Source organism: Agelaius tricolor, unplaced genomic scaffold (genome assembly GCF_023055355.1).
Source record: "Agelaius tricolor isolate 1412-34295 unplaced genomic scaffold, bAgeTri1.0.p SCAF_9, whole genome shotgun sequence".
In the NCBI taxonomy this organism is placed as follows: Eukaryota; Metazoa; Chordata; class Aves; order Passeriformes; family Icteridae; genus Agelaius; species Agelaius tricolor.
The window spans coordinates 27,378,016-27,401,439 of NW_027269269.1; positions in this window are offsets into that span (position 1 = coordinate 27,378,016).

The following is a 23,424-nucleotide window of genomic DNA, read 5'->3' on the forward strand; positions in this document are numbered from 1 at the left end:
TGCACTCCTCTCTCTCCCTCAGGGTGCTTGCTGCTCCACTCTGCACCATGCTGCTCTTGTGGTGAAGACGTCCTCCACACAAAAGTGCTGTCTTGGCTGACTCTTAGCAGTCAGGCCAGCCTGCCCTCTGAACTCCCCAGGATGTTGCAAAGTCACAGGAAGAAAGTCAGCATCTTTTCAGCTCATCCCGTACAGAACGGTTTTGGCTTTTGCCACATTTACCAATGCTCTATCTCATGCTGCAACATTTAACTTTGGTAAATTTGCATCTTGCACTTTTACTGCTGTATTTTATCTTCACACACATCTTTCAGTCTCCTGACAGGTTCTAACTGCCATTCCTGCTCTAAAGAAGCAGTTAATACTCACAGTTATCTTATGACTGTAGAGAGTCCCCAGCACCCAGCTCACACGCACAGCACGGCGGCAGATTCTCTGCTGCTGTGCATCCACAGAGTGAGTAGCTGCTCACCTGTTCTTTAGGATGACAGTGGAATGCTAAAAAATGGATGCACCACGAATCCTGAGGCTAACATAGCTTCAATTTCTGGGTGTCTCTAATTGGAAATTGTTTCACAGGAACAAGGTCAAGCCCTTCACCACTGTAACAAAACCACGTAAGATTTGGTTACATTGCAAATATCAGCAGAAAGGTAATTATATCCTCACTTACCTGCTTCAAACAGCTTTCCTGATAACAGAGTCCAGTCAAAGGGGTGTTTCAGATATTACCCAGTCCCTGAATCCCAATGACTTGCAGGATTTACAGCTATGTTCTCCTGCCAGTATAACCTACTCATATTTGATGGTTTACTACTTACAGCCTAGTTTGTAACCCTGCTGTCCATTGTAACCCTTTGGTTCAGTGTGAGACTGCTGAAGTTCCACTCAGCTTACTTTCAGTTTTGAATTAAAATGACCTGAAGGTCTTCTATGTTTATCCTTTTGGCTACAGAAATTTAAGTTTTCCTGTTAGAGCTGGGTGATTTTCACATGAGCATTCTCCCTCTAGATGTAGCAGGGGTTTCTTCATACAAATCTAAAGAATAAGTGTACTTACACAAATCTTGAGAATGAGTGTATTGGCAAGGGAATTCTAAATAATTTTTTTCAAAACCCCCAATTTATTAAAATGATATTTTAAAAAATCTAAAATCTCTAGCAGAATAAAAACTGATTCAAATTTAATTGGTAGGGAAATAAAACTGTACAGTGCATTTAGTCATAACTAGAAAGAAAGATAAAAAAAATACATTTGCACAGGAATTATGCAGTCAGATCAAAACCTATTCACAGAAAATACTAAGCAAAGAATATTCACTACTAAATATATTTCATAATGAATATGTAGGAAAGCCTTCCAAAGGCTTCCTAACTTTTTCTCCCTTGAATTCACCATTGAGAAATCTTTTCTCTCTGATGGACTAAAGATGACAGCTATTTTTGACCATGTGTTAAGTTTAAAAAGAATCTACCTCAGTGGATGTCCTCAGTCAGGAAACTGCATAAACATCCAGAAAGACGTTTTCATTCAATATCTTTGTTAAACCTCTTCAATGACATCTGCTCAATAGCAATTACATTCTTGAGTGTGTGGGGCATACTGAAATTATTTCTAACTACATAAAGACTGTCTTGTAATTTCCCTGTGGTCCCCAACTTCTGCCTCTGTCAGCATTGCCCTTCAATATGTGCTTAAAACTTTAAGTATTATAAGGCAGATGATATCTTGAAGTTCTGAGTTTGCAAAGCACCTTGAATAAAGGGATCCTAATCTAAAACTAGGGATCCATCACCTTTTGAAAATACAAATTATAAACAGAATCTGGAAACCAAACTGGACAGGAAGCTAGTTTGCTAAGTATTATGATTTATACTAGCCAGTTCCCTCCAGGAGATACTGTTTGCATAAAAGCTTCCTTACTCATCAATACAGATTAATTTCTCTTTCATTAAAAAAAAAAAATCTGAGAATCACAGCTGCTTCTGTCCACAGTATCACAGGTACAACATGCAAGTGCTAATGCTATGGAGTAATATTCCAGCCTGAGTCATCAAACTCATAACACTGCATTTTGCTCTGCCAATTTTCCTTTTTTGTAAGAGCATATTCTTATTATACCATGTACCAATCCTGCTGTTCTTCACATTTATTCACTGAACTCCAGTAGTTATTATGTAGGTGTCAGCATTACCTTTGCCAATCAGCAGCAGCAAAACACTGGTACACAAAGAAGCTCAAAGTGAGGAGATGCGCACAGTCAGCTTTATCCTGATAGCATTAACTGCTTGTTGCAGAGTAGTTGAGACTGACCTGTAAAATGACTGTAGCAGGATAACTACTGAGAGGTTATTTTGATGGTCTATTTTAGCTTCAGTTATCTTGATCTTTAGCCTCCCACAGCTGTTCAGTAAAGCAGAAAGTGATATGTCACTGTGGTAAATTGTGGGAGAAAGAGGAAAAAGGGACTTCACAGCTTTGCTGCACCAAGTTATAAATTTGTTTATGAAAGATTCTAAGGCTTTTCACTTAACTTTTTTTTCCTAGCTCAGTACTTTCAGGTGCACTTCAGTATATTTCATCCTGGGTATAAGAAATATTCTGGCTATATCCAAATGAAAACAGTAATTCAGGAACAGATTATGACCACTAGATGACAGTTTTACCTCACCCTATGAAAAACTGCCACAGAGAAGCATTAGTTCTCTTCACACTTTCTTATTAGATTTGGGATAGTAACAAATTTTCCTACATTCCCTACATTTTCCTTCATAGAGCTTAATTTGTGGCAGAATGTTCTCACAAAAAGAAAAAAAAAAGTCATTTTCTTGCACATAACAACATTGAGAAGTAAGGCAATTCAAAGGAAAAACAGGAGAAATAACATACTGTACACCAAGAAACTAATTCAGAAATCATTGGAAATTTCTCCATGGTAAACACAACACTCAAATGCTCAGTGGTAAGTAGGTTCTGAGGGTACGGAGAAAAAAAAAATAGGGAAAAATCATTGAGATCTCAAGGGCTGGCATTGCAAAAGGCAAATGACGGAGTGATTAATGAGACCTCAAAGATGCAGATATCAACAGGCGTTCCTTTCCTTTTCCAGTGCTCCAGCTTTGCAGTGGAAAGGCTCATTCTTCTCCTCTTTATTTTATTTTTGACTCTTCCTCTGCACCTTATGGCTCTTTCACAGTGACAACAGGGACCAAATACTATTAAAAGTTTGCATCCCATCACAGTCACAAACCTTAATTCCCTTCACATTTCTAGTGAGTGACCACTTCATATCCTCAGTTCAACCCACCCCTTTCAGCACTCAGACCTCTCAGTACTGAAGTGCTGATAAAAATGTTGGATGCTGCCAGCAAGAGGCTCCTGTATCACCACATTCCAGACACATTGTGGGTGTCTGATGACATGCACACTGAGCTATATAATGTGAAAAGCTGTTTTTCCAAATAGAAAGCAAACAGATGTCTGGGCATGGACTTGTGTGATCCATCATGTTCCTTGGCATGCTGTTTCAGGAAAGGGAAGTGGGTGGATGTGGGATCCCAGCAAAGAACAGGGACATCTGGGTTAGCTAGTCCTGTTAAAAGGTGGGACCAGCATAGTCTGCAGGAGAAACTTAGGGGAGGTGGTTTATAGATGAATGACTGTAGTACCATGTTTTTTAGAAGTGTTTACTATTGGCTGGGTGCAATGCAGCTGCCTCTTCCAGCTCCAGAACCTCTATTTGAGGAAAGCAACTCAGCACATTAAAAATCTGCTATCAAGGTGAAATCTGATTGAGAGAATATCCAAACCAAGATGCTGCTGTAAATGTAGAAACTGCCACTGCCACAGCAGAACAGCATGGGAGGTGACAAAAATGTGATTCCTTAAAAACCATAATTTCCTTTACTTTGTTAATCCAATAAGGCTCATGTAAGTAGACAGTCATGGCTCTTTGGGTTTAGTATCAGTATTTCAGGAGCAGTCCAGAATATTATAGCAAATTAATAATATTGCCTTGTCTGTCATTAAATACTTCCCAGCCAAAGGTCTTGCAGCACTTCATTACTTACTTCTACTTACTTAGAAGTAATTTACATTACTTCTAAATGTAACTTTATTAATCTGCTTTGAATTATCATCAGTATGTTAAAATTAAAACCAAAACATCATCATTATTTTCAATAGACAAGAATATAAAGGGAAATAAGGATTCAGTGATTTGCATGCCACCACCAAGAACCACATTTTCCCTACTCTAAAGTCAGGACAGATCTACCACAAGAGTAAACAAAAATAAAAAATAATAATTAGCATGCTCTAATCTTCCTTAAAAAAAACAACTTTATATGAAATACTTTATATGTAATACTTTAATAATCAAAAGCCAATTTCTTCACATCTAAAAGCCTTGTTTTTCCTTCAGGTAAAAGGGTAATGACACAGATCAATTTTGTGAAGTGCATTGTCTTCAACTTATGACAGATATTGTGTAAAAACTAAGTATTACTTTTATTATCAAAGCACAGCAACCTCTGAGCTTAAACAAAGAAAGCTGAGAAAACTACAAATTTATTTAAGAGTCCCAGAATAGAAAGTGAAAATTGTGTTGTCAAACTGAAACTGGCAAGTCAAGTTAAGATGGCCAAGATGTCCTTCAGTCCCTAACATTTGCATCGTGTCATAGAACTGTGTATAATATCCTCACGGAGAGTAATCCTGAGCCTTTAATGGAGACAGTTTGAATGTCTTTTGGTATTTGATTTAAGATGTCTTAGCAGCAAATAAATCACTGTCTTTTGTCTGTTTATTGGGCAATGCTTTCCACAGGACACTGGCTTTTGTTTGCTTGTTTGTTTTCCCATGGTCTCCTCACTTCAGCCTGACCAGTGCCCAGCAATGGTTTAGCTGCACAAGCTGAGGAGCTCCCGCCCTGGAGTGGAAAGGTTACACAAGACTCAGCTGCTAACACTCCCAAGGCTCCAAACCTACAAACACTGCCACGTGTATGTGGGGGTGGGAGTGTGGATTTCAAAAGAACTAGGGAAAAACCCTGCATAACCAATGTACAGTATTGAGACTTTGGTTGTTCATCATCTGCTTTCACTTACTATTTCAGGCTCTAGCTGAAAGTAAATAAATATTTTTTCCTTTTTCTATCTGTAAGTATACAACAGGACACAGAAAATCACTTAGATGGCCACATGACAGTGAAAGAGAGATTTAGGGAACTAAAATACAGTAGGACAACCTTAAAGAATTTTAGGTGTTATTCCAGGTAGATATATGCTGTCCTTGGTTTACTCTTCACACGCCATCAGAAGAAGGAAAAGTGGTTCTAGAAGTGAAAATGTTACTTTTGGGGGAGTAAAGAGGAAAGTTTGTAAAAATTTCCATAGTGATTTTTCAGCTTATAACCAGATTCCATGAAGCTTATTCATCCCTAACGGGGGCAAATTTCAAGTCACATACCAGTCCAACAGATGATCACTTAAATACTTTTATTGAAGGAGGATTGTATTTCCCATGCCTTGGCTAAAGATTAAAAGAAAACTATTAGGGCTGGAAGTAGACACCAAAACTTTTTTTGGTGCCAGCTCTTTTTTCAGACTTTCATCCAAAACATACTTAATTTGGCAGCCTACAGAGGGCTGTGAAGTCATAAAGAGCCAGTGTCCAGTTCTTACCTCTGTAGGACAGTGGATCAGATCTAATTCTTGCAAATTGCAGCTGTTTTGATCAAAATTTTTTACCAAATGAAACATTCTTTTCTTTTTTCCCCCCTGCTTTTCTATTTTTGTGTTGTTGTCTGGACTCAGAGGGGCTCAGATGACAAATTTTTTCTAAGAACTTTTGAGGTTATTCTCTTACCTTTTTTTTAGCCACATAAAGAAAAAATAAGAGATGGGGATTGCTGGGAAGGAGAAGGTGGAAATGTCATGTGCTGAAAAAAGCCTGAATGAATGGCACAAGGGAAGATGAGGCCTTGCCTTTATGCTTCTGGTTCAATTCTGATGTGATTGATGATTCCTAACTGCTTTGTTTATTATTGTAATGTCTAGGGACTAATCAAGATGGACAAAGATTTAGTAATTACTATATAAACAAGGAGCTGCAGACAGTCCTTGACCTAAGGAACTTACAAGTTAAACAGGCACACTAACATGACAGAACAGGATGTTATCAGTGATGTTGGAAAGCATATGCAATTGTGGCAGCATGTTTCATACTTTAATGCCCAGTCACATCTTCCTGGATCAAAGAGAAAATTTTCCAAAAGTGTATGAGATAGGCAAATGCATAGAGGAAGCTCACCTTAAATTACTGACTCTGTGAGCTAGTGAAGAGATAAACTCTTCACTGAGAGTTTCCATTTCCCTTGCAGCCTCCTATAGAAAAAAAATGCTGGATCTTGTGCCACTGAAGTCAATAGGGCATTTTCCATTTAAAAGCTGGAAGCAGAAGTAACAAACAACATTGTTATGATGACTTTTATCAGGTAGGCATCAAGGCAGATAAGTCAAAGGCATGTAAGCCTCTCTGTATCCCTATTGAGGACTGGGGAAAGTAGACAGCAGACAAAATTTAAGGCATGAAAGATGGGACAAAAATTATCCATAGATACACAATCATTTGGAATTAGATTGGCAGGCTAGAATTCAGGGTCTGTCCCATAATCTTGAACAAGACTGATCAATAGACTGTGTATTGTCAGAAACCTAATAATTGCAGGTAGACTGAGACAGAGCAGAATTCATATGTAAATTTAAATAGAACAATCCCTGCACTAATAATCCCCTAATCTTCGAGTGCATGAAATTCTCCCTTTGAAATTGTGTTGCAGTACTGGCAGTGATTTAGCATAAAGAAGACTGTGCAGAAGTTACTCATATATATCCTTATATGAGGATAACAAGTGAATTTCAGCTCCAGGGAGATTTGTGGCACTTTTGCTGGCATCATATTCAAATTTTAATGCCTTATGAAGTCAAATTTTAGTCACTGTTGTCTACTAGGTGTTAAAAGACAATGTTGTAATGCATGTATGAATTGTATTCCCCTTTGATCTGCAATTTAAAAACCCCTATGTGTCAGTAATGTGAGAATTTGATCTCACGAGAGAACTGAAGGGCACATAAGCTAAAATCTAAAACAAGTAAATAATGTTCTTTGGGGAATAATATCTGGCAGTTTACTAAGGAAATTCAAAAGCATAAATATTTACAATAGGAGGTACACAGATTTCTCATAATATTATAGCTGATTCCAATTTGGAATACATGCTGTTTTGCTTAAGTTTATTCCATTTGCTTTTGAAATCTGATCCATACTCTACATATAAACATTATTTGCTCATCCTTTTTGTCCCAGTGCCTACTCTATTATTTTTCTAGAGTTTGACTTTTATTGGAAATTTCATGCGCTTTTAAATTTAACCAAAAGATTGCCTTGATAAGAAGCTCTGAATAAAAAAGCAGAGTCCTAAACTGATATTTACAAAACAGATTTGTGCTGTATATATACTATATGTATTTATAGATATATGTATGTAACACTACTATTATTTAATGTTGTTTATGCATTACTGGTATATTTAGAGATTCTAGCAAAAACCATAGGTATTTAACCATCGGAATAGTCTAAATAGGTACAGTGTGGAAGAAAATAATTTCAAGTCTTCATGACACATATACTTTCAATCAATTTTACCTCATGCCTTTCATTCAGCTTATAAGGAACTCTCAAATTAGGTTTTATACACACCACTAAAAAGTAAGTTTTATACACATCGCTAAAAAGAAAAGAAACAAACCAAACATCTTGTAATAGAGCAGGGCCCAAAGAATGAAGCCATTGTCAGCACAGAGTGACACAGCTGCATTAGGAGTCTGCAACAGTCCTGCCACCCATGCAAGGAGGATCACAGTTAAAGTAAGCTGTGAGGCTCTAGCTAGCTCTGGGCAGACCTCAGGCTATGCAGAAATTCCCAACAGCTTTTGAATGTGCAGATGCTGTCTAGGCCTTCTCTAAATAAGCCCCAGGAGACACTCAGAAGTGTCACTCCGAAGTGTCCACTGAGAGCCTTCAGCCACAAGAGTAGGAACATTCCAGGGTCACAGTTGTGTCAGACTGCTACACTTAATACAGCTGCCCAAGAGATGTATGGGCAGCTCTGCCTTGGAAGCTCAGCCCTCAGAGATTTGAGTCAGGCCTAGATCTGAAGGCCAAACACCATTAAAGTAGCAACACTTGACTTAGACTTTAAGAAACCAGAAATGTACCCTTGGTCCTGGCCTCTTTTATTTGAACTAATATAACTGTTTAATTGGACAGATCCCAAGATTGTTGCCAAAGGCTTGAAATAAGGACTTGTTATCCACTGAAACCTCAGAGATACGGGAATGTAAGGAAAACTTGTGACTCTTTTGCAAATAGGGGATGGCTTTTCTTTCAACAATTTATCACCACTCAGGCCAGGCAGATTCTGTTCCACAGGAACCATCTAAGAGAATGGATTGCAGAGGCAAGCACAACCAGGCAATAGAATCCCAAGGATTTAGTCTTGTGGGGCTACAAAATGATCAGCAATTAGCTCCAAGGTAAGAATTTTAGGTTTAGAGCAAAGATCTGACAGCCCATATCCAGAATTGCTGGGAAGGGGAATGTGTATGATAGATAATTCTACTTTGTGGTGCACTACTTATGAGCAAAGCAGCTCCCAGTATTGCAGTTTTCGTATGTGACTGAGCCACAAGGCATTTGACCACAGTGACAGCAGCCAGTGTAACAGTCCTACTCAGAAATTATATTCTCAGCCACTGTCTCTAGTGTGCCTCATCCAGCTGGATGAACAGCCTCTGGTTTGAGAGCATTCACAGCAGTTTGAAGTGAGTGTGGACACAGGACATAGCAGACTGCTGCCATCGTGTCTCTGGCCTTTTGCTTTGTTCCTGCAGAAGTAATTCATGGGCTGTTTACAGCAGCAGTGGTTAAGGAATGACCTCAGCAGCAAGCTTAGTAATGACCCCTCTCCTGTGGCAAGAGAAAGCTGCTTTACATTTATATCACTGACTAATTAACGCTAGTTAAAGGCAATGGAAACCTTCATCTGACTGGAAAATGGAGACAAATGGAGAGTCAGGAACATGCAACACATTAAACGATGTCCATGAATGATAAAAACCATGAAATGATGAAACCATGAGCAATGATTTTGAGAGGAAGAGAGACATCTATATGTTAAAATGCCTCTTGGAAGTCAAATCAGAACATGGCTCCAAATTCTCTATCTAGGCTGAGCCAATTCCAATACAGACCTTTTTGTTCTAGGTCACGCCTTTGGTGTTTTCAATACGCAGAGTATAAAAGAGGGAACAAAGTACTTGTCTCTGTTCACCAGGGATTTTCAGCTGTTGGATATTATTTCTTTGGCCAGTTTTATCCATGCCAGTAGTTGGCCAAAGACTAGAGGAAGCCAAGAACAGGGAAGCTGTAAAGGATACTTTAAAACTACCCATAGCTGTGTGTGTTCAAGACAGACCCCTTTAGACTTCTGCCAGGTACAGTCCAGGCAATCTGGAGACCTTGGGCCAAGCTGTACAATGCAGGCCTGTGGTGCTTTAAGTCCTGACACTCATGAATACTGTGAGGTTCAAAGGGTGGCAGGAAGAAAAAAGCACACAGAGCACAAAGCAGTGTCTTTCTGTAGCTGTGAGTTCTAGACCCACGGGTTAATGCCTTGTCTCAAGCTATAACCTGGAGGCCTAATCAGCTCTGATCGGTTTGTTTTCGTCTCCTCCTGGGAGCCATTATACGATATTAAAAAAATAAATCAATTTTAAATAACTGATTGTGTCAGCTTACAACAGCACGGTTGTTCCTGGCGTACCTCAGAGACATTGCACAGTCCACCACCATCATGAATGAATGAATGAATGGGCCTTAGCTCTACTGCAATAGAGTAATTTGTTTTAATAATGTCTGAATATACACTGAGGTAATATTTGTGCCATCCCTAATAGAGTTCTGGGGTAGAAACTCACATATTAAGAGAACAGTGTTTATTTACATTTAAAGAGCAGTTAAAGACAGAAAAGAGGCTTTAAAAATGACACCAGGAGGATCATATTTACTGTCTCCCTGTGGTTTCCGTTCAGGCTTGCCTGCTGCACAAGTCAAAGGTGTTTTCTTTTAAATGACAGCTACAGAAACTTCAGGGGATTTGAAAGACATCTGCTTTTCATCCCCATATGCATAGTGGAGAGTCTGCAACTGTGTTTAGCTGAAACGCTTGCAGCAAGGAGAGACTCCAAATGCCCAGAATCTTTTAGTCCTTTCCAAGAGTCAGTCTTTCTCCTCTTAGAAAAGGAACATTTTGGTTGGTGGTAAGTGAAATCCATACACAGACTTGAAGCACCACAGGAAAAGCACTGTTTTCAAGTTAGGAGTGGTTTTTTTTACTGTTTCCTAAAGTTAATACCTTCTCCCATTAAAAAAAATGGCAGGATGCTTGAGAAGGGAAGATCATACTAAGATTTTCAAGAAAGACTTCTTGGGGAAGATTGGATAGAGACATATTGGTACCTTAAATAAAGTAAAGAGCAAATATTGCATGTCTGTCCCTTTTGATTCTCCACAAGTATCCCAATGGGTATCTCTTGCTCAGTCCAATGCAAAACTGTTTTGAAGGTATTTCCTATGTGACTTTTTCTGCAAAGATTCTACATGTTTCTTTTTAATTTATGGTAGGTCCTTGGAATGTTTAGTTCTTACTCCAAGAACAACTGTTTTTCAAAAAACAGATGAAATAGCATTCACGACATGCAAAACTAAATTGCCTTAGGCTATTTGAAGTCACAAATTCTCTGTTAATAGCCAACTATTCACACTCATTTGATAAAGGCTGACCTTTATTTAATTCTGGCAGAACATCTTGTTTGACCACACAAATCAAAAACTCAAAATCAAATTAAAAAAAAAAAAAAGTTACTGAGTTTTATGCAGTACATTTATGTTTTTTGGAAGGAACACTGATGACTGCTTTCTGTTCTCTGGGCTACTTGCTTGGTAGACTACTTGTTTCTCAGTGTAGAGACTCACCACAATTTTTGTTGTAGCAGTTTGTTGCATCATGAAGGTGGGTCTGCTGCTCCTAGACTGCTGCTTCAGCAGTGGTGGAGCTCATGAGACCGCTGCAGAAGCATAATGCTGAAGACAAGGTTGAGATGGAATTTCCAGGCTCAGCATGGCAATCAGTTATAGCTGTCTCTCTCTTTCCAAACAACAATATCCCTTCTGGGCAGCAGTTGTTCATGTTTGGCTGTGACTCAGAAGCAAATATTTCCAAGCTTTGGAAAGTTTGAATGTAATCATTTGGCTGCCTTGCAGTTATCTCCAGTGAACAAAAATGTTTTTCATCTGTTTGGAACTACATTCAGCTCAAGGCAGCTGAGGAATCATTCCAACACTTCACAAACCTGTGTGCTTCTCCCTTCAGCATTTTGTTTTGTCAGATTCAGGACGTAGACTCCATAGAAACTGCTTAGCACAGTGAACAGAACTCAAATGCCTGATACTGTTGTGGAACTCAATTTCTTTGAGGGTGACAGCCCTGTATTTCATCTGAACCTGACACACTCTGGTAAAGCCACCAGTGACAAATAAAACTTCTTGAGGAAGGAATGCAAGGAACATGAGTAAAACCCTTTGTAGGTTGTCATTTAGAGGCAAATTGTTCAATTCGTACCTGTAACAGAAACTCCATGACAATGTACGTGACAATCCCTCTGACAGAGCAGTTTCATTAATCCACACTGACAGGAAAACAAAAGCCAAAGAGGGGTTTTGAAAAGAATATTCACTACATAAAAATACAGAAGAATGTAAACCAAGTTGGCTCCTTCTACAAGAAACCTTGGCAATCATTGCTGGGTTACTGCATTAAATTTACAGTAAGAATTCTTTACTTCATGAAAGTAACAATGCAATAATAGGAAATCTTCTCGCAAAGCCTGATTTGTGAGCCTGATTTACAACAAGGTTGTTTACCTTCACATCTTCATTTAGGAGTATTTTAATATGCTTACAGTTGATCAGAAGCATCAAGCACATTTCTGAATTGGAATTAGATCTCAGTATATATTTCCTCTTGTTTTAGAAGAGACCATTGGAGGAGTTATGTTATAAAAGTGGACATAAATGGCTTTTGAGTAGTTTCAATTGTTTTTCATTTCTTTGTATCTGTGCATGGACAGAACAGCAGTATTTTCATGAAGAAGAGTAGCATACAGAGTCCTGATTTTAAGTTAGGATGGAAAAGAGCTGATTCCTACATCCCTGTTGAAACCTGTTGCTAGATTTACTTCTGTGGAGGCAGTGAAACAGAGCCATTTTCATGAGATGCAGGATCACCAAAATTTCTAGAGAGCTCCTGAAATACTCCAGTTATTTTCTGCCAAACAAAGAGCCGGCTCAAGACCTATGACAACAACCCTGCCCTGGTATCACTTACCCATTACATTTTATGCTAAATATCTATAAAATTGCTCTCTGATCCAAATTGCTCTCATTGGAGGTTCTCTAAGGAAATATGGGTTGTTGTATCTTAAGGCAGCTGTCTGGTGATCTGCAGAGAAAGTGCCTGAAAACCAATTTATGGGTAGAACTATAGATCAGATATATTTTTTCTAATGAAGAGCATGGAAGCAGTCAGCAGTGCCAGTCCAAAGGGGATGATGCTAATTTGATGGAGCTTTTTAGTACGTGTTAGTCAAAATTGTATGTACAAGGTCCTATTAATACAGCAAGTCTGAGTATGAGAACATTGTGAGAGTTAAAAAATTCCTCCCTTTTACACAATGTTATTTATGTCAGGTATTCTTTGACAGCAGTTAATTCAGACTAGGCTTGGCTTAAGGATGTGTGTGTCATCTTCTAAGAGGAAAGTTAAGAAGAGTTAATATACAACTCTCAGCTGTCTTTCAGAAAACTCAAGCAGTGTTTATTGGTGTGACATTAGTAAATCAACATTCAGAATCTGAGCCAAACAGCACTAAAATAAATCGAAGGCTTTTTGGCTGACTTCAAGGGGCAAATGAGATACCATACACTGAGGAAATTTTGTTTGCATTACAGGCATAAGACATAAAGACCTGCCTATGATCTGCAGAAGCACTTTCAAGAGGCTCTTCCAAGAAGATAGTGAATTCTAGAATAATAGAAAGTGCAACTGGAAACCAGCAAGAGAGAAAGTAACATCCTTTAGCAGTTATTATTGTGTGTAAAGACAAAAAGCTGTTTCATCCATTGATGACAGAAAGCAGAGCTACATCAGACTGCACTCTAAACTAAACTGATTTGAGAGAGAATCTGCTCTTTCCCCCCCTTCCAAAACTACAAAAAACTTTGGTCTGCTTCACTGGAAGAGCAGAGTGATAGAACTCTTGGTTCACTGCAATCAGTTAGAACATGTCTTTTAATTTTTTTTTTGAAGTCAATCCAAAGCATTTTCCACTTTTTGTCCTTAATTAAAAACCCTGGAATAGATTTTTGGGTTCTGATTTCTGTTTGTTTGTTTGTTTGTTCATTTGTTTGTTTGTTTTTTACTAAAACGAGCTTTGTGGTTTATTTGTTGTTGGCTTTCACAGTCTGCTCTGCTCTGGAGAGATTAATCATGGAGATTCTCCAGATTATTTTTCACAGACCATGCATTGTTTTAAACAATTCCTAGGACAAAAGATTTCAGTCTAATGCCATTTGTGAAATGGCTGACTTTTGCCTATCCTTTCTTCCTCTCCTTATGTTGAAGCACATTTCCCTTGGCAGTAAGCAGGAAATAAGTCACTGTCAGCATCTGAATCCTAAGGTACTAATCAGGTGCTCATCCTGTGTTCTTTGTCCTTTCATCTCCAAAAATCCAAAATTAATATTTTGGTTCTGTGGTTTTCTGACTATACTTTAGTATTAAACATGGATGCCTCCAGTTTGACTTGTGACATGTGCCTTGAAGAATTATTATTATAATTATTATTAATAATAATAATAATTCCAGAAATACAGAGTTCCTAGATAGAATCAGAGCCCTACTGGAACAAGTGTTCCAGCAATTAAATTGCTGCAGATCAACCTGACCTACAGAATTCACACATGGATTCAAAATTTCACCATTACCTAGGTTCACAGGAAAGGGAGATTTGCTTCAAGCTCAACTCAATTCACACATTGCAAAACTACTCTGCATTTCATGACAATATTTTATGCAACTGGGGCTTGTTTGTGTGTTAGACAATGAAATATAAGGAGCTTGTTGGCTCCAAAGACCAGCAGCCACGTGCACCAAAGCCAGGGCAGTCTCAGAAACAAATGTTACACTTGGTACTATGCAGAGAATACTTTCATCCCATTCCATTTGGTCATCTCTCTAAATAAATTTAAAGACAATACTGACAAGAGACATCAATGGAAATACCATGAGACTTCAGTAGATACGGATGAAAACATACAAAAGCAAAACTCAGTGACAACAAGCCCTACAAAGCAAATAAACAATGATAAGTATTGCTTCATATTAAAAAAAATGCCTGATTAAAGGAATAATGAAATTTCTGGTTTGCTAGTAATTAGAAATTTATTGTAATAGTTAGAAAACTAGATCTGTCCTTAAGACAGTACATTAATGTATAGCGCACTTGTTCCAGTAGGGCTCTGATTCCATCTAGGAACTCTGTATTTCTGGAATTATTATTATTATTATTATTATTAATAGTAGTAGTAGTAGTAGTAGTAGTAGTAGTAGTAGTAGTAGTAGTATAATTCTTCAAGGCACATGTCACAAGTCAAACCGGAGGCATCCATGTGTAATACTAAAGTATAGTCAGAAAACCACAGAACCAAAATATTAATTTTGGATTTTTGGAGATGAAAGGACAAAGAACACAGGATGAGCACCAAGTCTTGTGTTAGGAAACACTACTCTGAATATACAAACTTTGGGAGAGGAAATAAAATCTCCCTCAAAATGTGCTTATTTGTAGAAAAGCAACAAAATAAACTGACATGGGTTTGCCCTTGTGAAGAGGCCAAAGTGCCATGTAACTCTCTCCTGCTCCTTTTACAAGAACAGTTTTCACTCCACATGGACCAGGATTGTGGACTGCTGTGTTTCCTGCTAAGTGAAGTTACACACCCAACCCCCCTGCCACACATCCAGCCTCAGCCACTGTGAGGTGGGGTATAGTCTGCAACAGCCGCTGCTCATGTAGCTATTGTTTCACTTCCAGCAGAGTATTTCCTTGTGGTAATCTATGGGAAGGGATAGAAAAAGTCCAGCTGAGTTTTCAGAGTTGCCTCATTAATTTGCTTATCTGGATTTGAAAAAGAGTGAAATGATTGGAGATCTTAAAAGTTGCCTTAAAGCTCAACTGAGTCCTTTGGACAAGGTCAATAAACACAAACTCTTTAGAGAACAACTTATCAAAGTCTGATAACTAACAGCAGGAGCTGATAGTAACCACAAAGCACAGGTACCTTAACCACCCAAAGCACAAGCAAACAAAAAGCAATTTGGAAACCTCAAACACATGAGCAGAATGGCTTCATTAGGTACATATTTATATCACAAGGGCATGCATGTTCTTCTGTGTATTAGAGCAGAGGACAGAGTTACTTTAGTGAGAGCAAAGAAAAGAAACAAATTCAACATTGAAGTAGTGAACACTTCACGATTATGTCTCTGAAAAGCTAAGAACTGAAAACACCTCAACTCCTACTGTGTTTGGGGGAATGTGTTCCTGGTTTTGCATACTTTGTAAATAGACAAGATGAGATCCAAGGTTTATAATCTGTGCTTGTATCATTAGGCAAGATAACATACTTTTCAGAAACAATGGTGTTTTGACACTCAAATCTTACTCATCTAAGTTCCATGCAGAAAACTGAATGTTGTGATAACCCCCTTGAAGGGTTCCACTGAAGATTTTGCTCTTACAGGTTTCAAACAACACAATGCATTAAAACTCTTAGTTCTTGGCAGAGTTTGGTACTCAACAAGGGCTGCAGCTCTGCTGGGTTCCACCCTAGGGAACATGGAATTTGTGCAAGACTAAAGCTGCAAAGCCAATGGCAATGACACACTTTTAAAAGGAGGTCCACCAGGCTCCATTCAAGACTGCATTCAAGAGTGTTCAAAGATTTAAAACCTAAAGCTATGTCCTTAGCTCTTAGGCAAAACTCATCATCATCCCTAATGTCCATTTCCATGGAGCTTTGCCAATGCAATTGCAGATCCAGGTGGGGCTCATGGTGTCACAGCTGCTGCTGGACTGGACCATGAAAGTCAGGATTCCTGGACCACAATCTGACATGAACAGAGGTGAGTGAACACAACATAGCAAAAATCTTGTTTGCTGAACTCTCAGCTAGAGTGTTGAGTCAGCTGTTGGATATGGTGACGGAGCAATCCCATGAACACACATCTCTAAATTTGAAGAAAGAGCCCCGAAGTCGGCACCTGTATTCTCACAGATCTTGCCATTCACTTCTGGCATACCTTCAGACTTTGCACATCAGAAACCTTGAGCAAAATCAGAGCAAAATCAGCTTTTTTATATTCATTCTTTGCTCAGGTTCAATGCAAAGAGTGGATTTTTAAACTTTTGCTATTATAGATATATAAAACAAAGAAGATTTAAAGTTGTGCTAATTTCTCAGATAAACACTTTACTTTTCAGATTGCTTCATAATGAACCACTTTTAAGCAAGCTAAGGTATAAAGAAGCACAAAAGGATTTAGGAAGCTTGCTGGGATTCTAATGTGCATATACAGACATTGCCTTGCAAGGGAAAAATAGTCATTATTTTCAGTGCTGCCTTACTTCTGCTACAGTCCTGCTCTCAATGCATTACTGAGCAAATTGGCTGAACAAATGATTCCACCATCTATCCCGCAATAGATTTAAAGGAATCGAGATGTTATGCTGAGACATATTCTTATGTCTGTGGCTTTAAGAGCTGGAGGACTTATTCAAGCCTAGGATAAACAAACACGTCAGGAAGTCAGATGAGAGACCCCAGAGTCTTTACTAAAGAAGAAATAACAAAAATAATCTCCTTGTGCTTAGAAGGGAAACCAGGGGCCCACACTTTACAACCAGCTCACTACAGACTTTTGGAAGGAATGGGCTTTCCAGTAAAGGAATGAATCAGTTTCCAGACAAGCTCGCCTTCCTCAGTGGCTGGGGATTGACAATACATCTGTATTAACAGTGCTGGGAACTGCAAGTGTGATGTGAAAGGAAATATTTATGATGTTATTGCAAGCACTACATACTTATAAACTGCAAATTCCTGAAATGTTCACTGGCAAGCCTGTTCTTCACATAGTGCAGGCTCACAAAGCTGACATGCTTCCAGGGCTACAGCTGAAGCTCCAGAAAAGCAGCTTTCTGGCCTGGTGACAGACAAAAGTATTTGTAAGATAATATCAATATTTTTTTCTTATGAACTTAATGCTTTCTTGAGAGTTCTAAAAATGAAGTTCCTATCAGGAAAATATAGCCTCTCTCACTATGTCCTCTTCGTCAGCCCTTGGCTGACATACAGAAATTTTGGTAAGGGGATAAGGCACTAAGAGACAGTAACTGTCTGAGTCCACAAACCTCTGCTGGGAAACTGGAATTGAAGTCTGCTGTGGTGATTTCTTTAGCATCACAATGACTGTTCTCTAAGCACTTCATTGAAATTGATTCTTGCCATCCACAGAACCTTGGCAACACCAATGCTATATGTTGACAAGAATAAACAAAGCTGAAGTTTGTTTATTGTTTATTTTTTTATCTTTTGAACAGAGTTTAAGGCTATGCAACGAGGCTCACTCTCCCAAGTATATCAGGACATGCAGAACAGAGTTAGCTTCCATAACGTGAAAATAAATCACTGAAGAGAATGGTCAGATTCTCTGGTTGAAATGGTTCTCAGTAAAAATAGTACTTCTAAAAATTGTAGGTCAGAGCAAGTGAAATTTTCCTCAGTGTGCCACAGTGATCTCCATCTCCCTCTGTCAAGTTCGTCTCCTTCGAGTTTGATATTTATTTATATCCATTAAGATTTTTCCCTATTAAAGTTGGGTCAAGAGCCAACCAATGCAGATTACCAGTGAATTTCAAGATTTTCCTCTGAACTCTGGGATGTGAAGACGCGGGTTCAATATATTTCTAATCAGAAACAAGAAAGCCAAGCCTTGGGGATCACTGGGAAGGCACCCAGTATCCTTACATATTTCTACAGTGCCTCTACCAAAGGCAGTGAGTAGAGCTGCCCCAACCTCATTGCTGTGCCTGAGTGCATGGTGGCCCTAAGCCACTACTGGTTCCTCTAGAGGTGGCCCATTCCAGTAGGAATGCCCCACTCACAACTATTAGGCTCAGCTGGTTACAGAGGAAGTTCCAGGGTATAAATTTGCAAATTCACCTCCCAGTTCTGAACTTATTCCAAAGCCCTAAAAATCTTGGAATAGTTTGTGGAATCATTTGTTTCTCTCACAGCTCACAGTGCAACAGCCTCTTAAAAGCCAACCCAGAGTAGCAGAAGAAGAAAGGATTGGAGCTGCGCAGCAAGAGTTGAGGCCCCAGCAAACCCCGGAGTTCAAGGCATGTGGAAAGCCTGCCTGGCACTCAAAATTCTGAAAGCTGGAATTCAACATGGGCATTTGGAATCAAATTTATGAGCTCCTGGTGCAGGAATCTGCCTTATTTTTATTCTGTACAGTACAACACATTTTTATATATCAACAGATGCATTTTACTATGCCAATAAAGCCTTCAGACTCTGCTGTTAAGACTCTGTGATTTTAATAGTGGATGGACGAATGAAATTAGTGTCTGCAGAGTTTCTGCACTAAACATCCACGGTAAAATGCATCCCAACATCTCACACCCATCAAACCCAATAAACTGAATTTCCTCAGCACCCCCCTTTAATCCACCATATCACAATGTCCACAAGTTCTGCTCCTCCAGTTAGATCATTTGGAGTGCCTACATTTGCTTTCCATAGGATCAGTTGATTTTTTTCCACCAGCAACCAGAAAGGACTTACCTCATTAGTAAAGAGCTGTCGGAATGACAGCTTTCTAATAGATTTGTTTGAGTTCCAGTGAAGCCAGGTGCTGACCTGGCCTGAGTTATAAGCAGAGCAGTGCACATAGAAGAGTACAGAAGAGAACAGGTAAGTCTGGTGGGCATGTTGATGTGCAGTCATGACTCATGTGCTCATAGATAAATGTTCTGGCAGACCACAGACTTACACATTATTTTCCAGAGCTCATTGCAGTCACCAGCACCTGACTCTTTCAAGAGCATTCAGCAGCATGATCATTTTAGCCCTCCTATTCACTCACCACAACTAAAGACAGACAAACTTTCAAAATATATCACTACTTGCAGCATAATTTCCCTGAAGTTGTTTTTTACTGTCAATTCGACACAATGGGTTTCTTTGTGTCAGGTAAAAGCTGAAGCATTTTTTTATTTCTGGGTAACAAGCAGCCACTTGGCTACAGAGGCTGCACTGGTCTCCGTAGATCAAAGACAGGTCGCTTCAGCCCAGTTGCATCAAGAGACCTAAGAAGAGAGGCAACACCAGGAGCTGCTTCTGAAAACTGAGCATCCACCCAAATATGTGCTGACTGTAAGGTCTAAGGCCTCAAAAAGCATCCTAAAGTCTAACCTTTGCCAGTAAGGAAATTTATTTCCAACCATAACAATGGGTTCATTTAGTAATGTGCTTCATCAAATGCCAGGCAGCAGGTGGAAATAGGTCAGGGCTCAGAGGAAAAGCTCTCAGAAAACAACCAAAGTACTTTTAAGTAAAAAAGTCCATAGAGGTTTGTTTTTTCTCTCTCCTCTCCCCCAGTCCTGTTTGTCATGGTTTGGGCTCACAGGGTCACCTCCCAGAAAAGACTTGAAAAAACCTTTCACCAAAATCTCTTTTCAAATCAAGTTAATTCTCTCAACATAATGCCTGGGGTTTTTTCGTTTCTGGCTAAATAAAAAGAATTTCAGAGCTGGAAGGCAGTTTGCTTTATTTCTACATAGCTGAGAAGTTGAGATTTATTTGATCTGATCTCCAAGTGAAGTGTAGAGGGAAAACAGGATACTGTATCTGGCAGCAAATAAGTGGCAATCACACAAAGTAAATTCTTGATATGACTGTAATCTCTTCGTTGGCTTATCCCTGATTCAGTTTAAGGCTCTGGAAAAAGCTACCAAACCTCTTCATGTGAAGTGTGAGATGGAACTTATTAGTCATGGCAATTTGCTTCTTATGGGATGCTGGCAGTCAGAGACCACAGTGTACTGAAAAAAAAGAAACGTAGAATCATGAGCCTCTTAGTCCTCCTTGGAGTTACCAGAGAGAAGAGAGTTCCAGGTTAGTTTTAAACACAGAAGTTAGACATATGAAGGAAAGCATGAGGAGAAGTCAAACTTACAAAGCTTTAGGGTTTGGCTTTTGACAATTTTTTTGGCTTTTGATCTTTTTGGGTTTTGTTATCTTCAGCCCATAGTGCACAAATACATTTGCCGTAAACCTATTAAATCTGAGGGATGAGAAAGCTGGTTCCAGATTGTAAAGGGGATGTAATTCTAAAAGGATACATCTAGAAAACAGTGGTACTTCCAATATCTCCTCCAGACATCATTTTTCTTGCACCTTTTTCTTATTATATTTTAGTTCCCAGGTGACAAGACACTATTCACTGAGAAAAATTGACTTATCTATGGCTATTTATATTTTCAAAAATTAGACAGTGTCCCCCCTGTTCCTTCTACTTCATTCTAGACAGATGAAAAAAATATTATTTCAGGCAGACCGAACATACACATAGGTGTCCCACATACTTACACATCCCATAATTCTTTGGCAAAAGTGACAGATTCCAGGGTATTTGTCAGACACCTCAAAACACTACCAAGGCATATGGGGCTTGAAAGAAGCAGGAGGATGAACCAGGAGTTCCCTCCTCAGTGAAACAGCCGGAGCCTCCCCTGCATCCCACAGGAGGTGTCCATATTGTCCGGCTGCAGGGCAGCTTGGCCACCACATGTTGGTTTGGGCCTCTCTCCCCACTTCAGGAGAGCTCAAGGGAGCCATGGCCACCAGCTCTTACCTCAGCAAGGGCTGCAGGGACTCCAGTCCCTTCTCTGCTCCTCAGGAACAGCTCCCCAGATCCGTGCCTGTGCCTCGCAGCTGTTCCCCATACCCTGCCCATGTGGTGCCCTCCTCTCCTCTCTCCTCCCCTCGCAGCTGTGGGGCCAGAATATTTTCTGGCCAAACACCATGACATAACCTGCATATCCACATGGGCTGAAACCTCGTGCAGAGGCAGTGTTGCCCTGGGGTAGTGCAGAATGGCCTTTTTTGCAGGGCAGGAGGGTCAGGGCAAGGTTAGTGTCATGTGAAGTGGTGGTTTGGCAACTCAGGAGTGCTTGAAACCTGCTCTGTTTCCCTCCCTGCCCAGCTCAGTGCAGTCTGTGCCAGCTCTGGTGTCTGGTGCACTGCTAGCAGCTCCACCCTACCAAGGCTGATAAAAATAACCAGAATCATGTTTTCCTTCTTTTTTAATTGCTTTTTGTTTCAAATGTTGGGCGAAATATACCTGGCATGACAGAATGTCCTTTGCAGGGCTAAGTAAGGTAAAATTGCAAGCCATGAGTCTGAGCTGGGCCAGCTTAGCAAGAAGCTGCTTCAGACCCACCAGCGGGACCTTCACCATGAGCCCATTTCTCACAGTAAAATTTCATCCATCTTACTGCACATCCACATATTTTAGGGTGAAAAAAGGGCTAAACCAAACTTCGGAGAGATTTGGTTTTCCTCAGTTTCAAGTTATTTAGTAAAAATGAAAAAACTTGAAAGTTTTCATTTGGCTTTGTTGACCATTCTTTTTAGCTTCCTGCCTTTTTTTTCCATTTTCCTTTAAAGGATAGGCACATATTTTTGAAACAGCTCACTTAGCTGGAAAGTAAAGGAAGAGACAGTGAGAAATTGTAAGTTAAATGGAAAAAGATATTTTTTGCAAACTTTAAGGAAAACACTTCTAAACCTACTGATCACTCTTTAAAATGAATTCCACTAGCTAATTACCTTAATTATTTTCCTGAGTTATGATACAAGCTGCAGAAACAGATGGACAGAAGATTGCACTTAGCTGTATCTAGCATTTCTCTGTAAATTCTTACTCTCGGTTCCTGCATCTCCTTCCTTTTACTTGGTTAAAATGATGCTGAAGGGGATATCAGACTAAATTGACAGCTCTGCTGAGAAAGTGACCACAGCCTATGCAGGAGTAAGTATGGTCATAACCAGGGGCTCTCTTATGTAGTTCTTAGCTCAGAAAAGATGAAGGAGATTGGACCCAGGAAAGGGACTCTGTAGAGATGTTAGTCCTCACACACTTCAGAGTAGCTCATGAAGAGATGTGTAGCCTTGCTCCAACCTGGAGCAGCCCCTTGGGTATGCTTATATTGAGGGTGACATTTTGCAGTTTTCTAGGAAGCAGAGCAGAGAGCCAGAATCAGCATCCCTAAATTCCAAAATGACTGTAGAGATATTCCAGGACCTCAGGAAGCTCTATCTTCCATAGCACCCCAAGAAAAAAAAACAAATAAATGCTACCACAGCCTAGTGCAGGCTCACTCCTGACATCTTTTTTCAAGGAAGAAATTTAAGAAGGCAGAATTCTCTTGTATGACTTTCTTTGTCTCCCAGTTGTCTCAACACATTTTTTTTCTTCCTCACAGAAAAAAAAATCACTAACCCGTCTGTCAATGCCATCTCTGCTCCAGTGAGCTGCTTCATGCCTTTGTTCACAGAGGGCTGAATAATGGACCAGTGCCAAAGCCCTAATCAGGAGAAAAGCTACTAGTAGTTACAGCTCCTCAGCATTATACATGTTTCTGAGTGTGACTGATTAAGACTGTTGTTTAGAACAGGGGAACTGTGTCAGAGGTGCCACTTCCCATAAATTAGTTTAAGCTGAGGTAATGTATGTGCCAAGATACAGCAATACGTCTGCTAGCTCAACAAGTTTGGCAAGCAAATGTCTGGGAAAACAAGACCATTTTCAGGCACTTAATCCAACTAAGACAGAGTGGCACAACTGAGGAGACCCTTACAGGAAAAAGCTTTGTCTTTTATTTATTTTTTAAGGGGAAAGAAAATAACTGAGAAAAAATTATGGTGTCCAGACTCCATTAAGTTAGACAGGAAGAATGGTCTAGTTCTCAAAGCAAGGCATTTGCCACTAGGGACTCCTGAGTTTTAATCCATCCCCTCTGCAACCTCTGTAGTGCTCTACAGGAAAGTCATTTAATTCTAGTCCAGACAGTGAACTTTGTATGCTGCTGAGCAGATTAGTCATACAAGTGTGT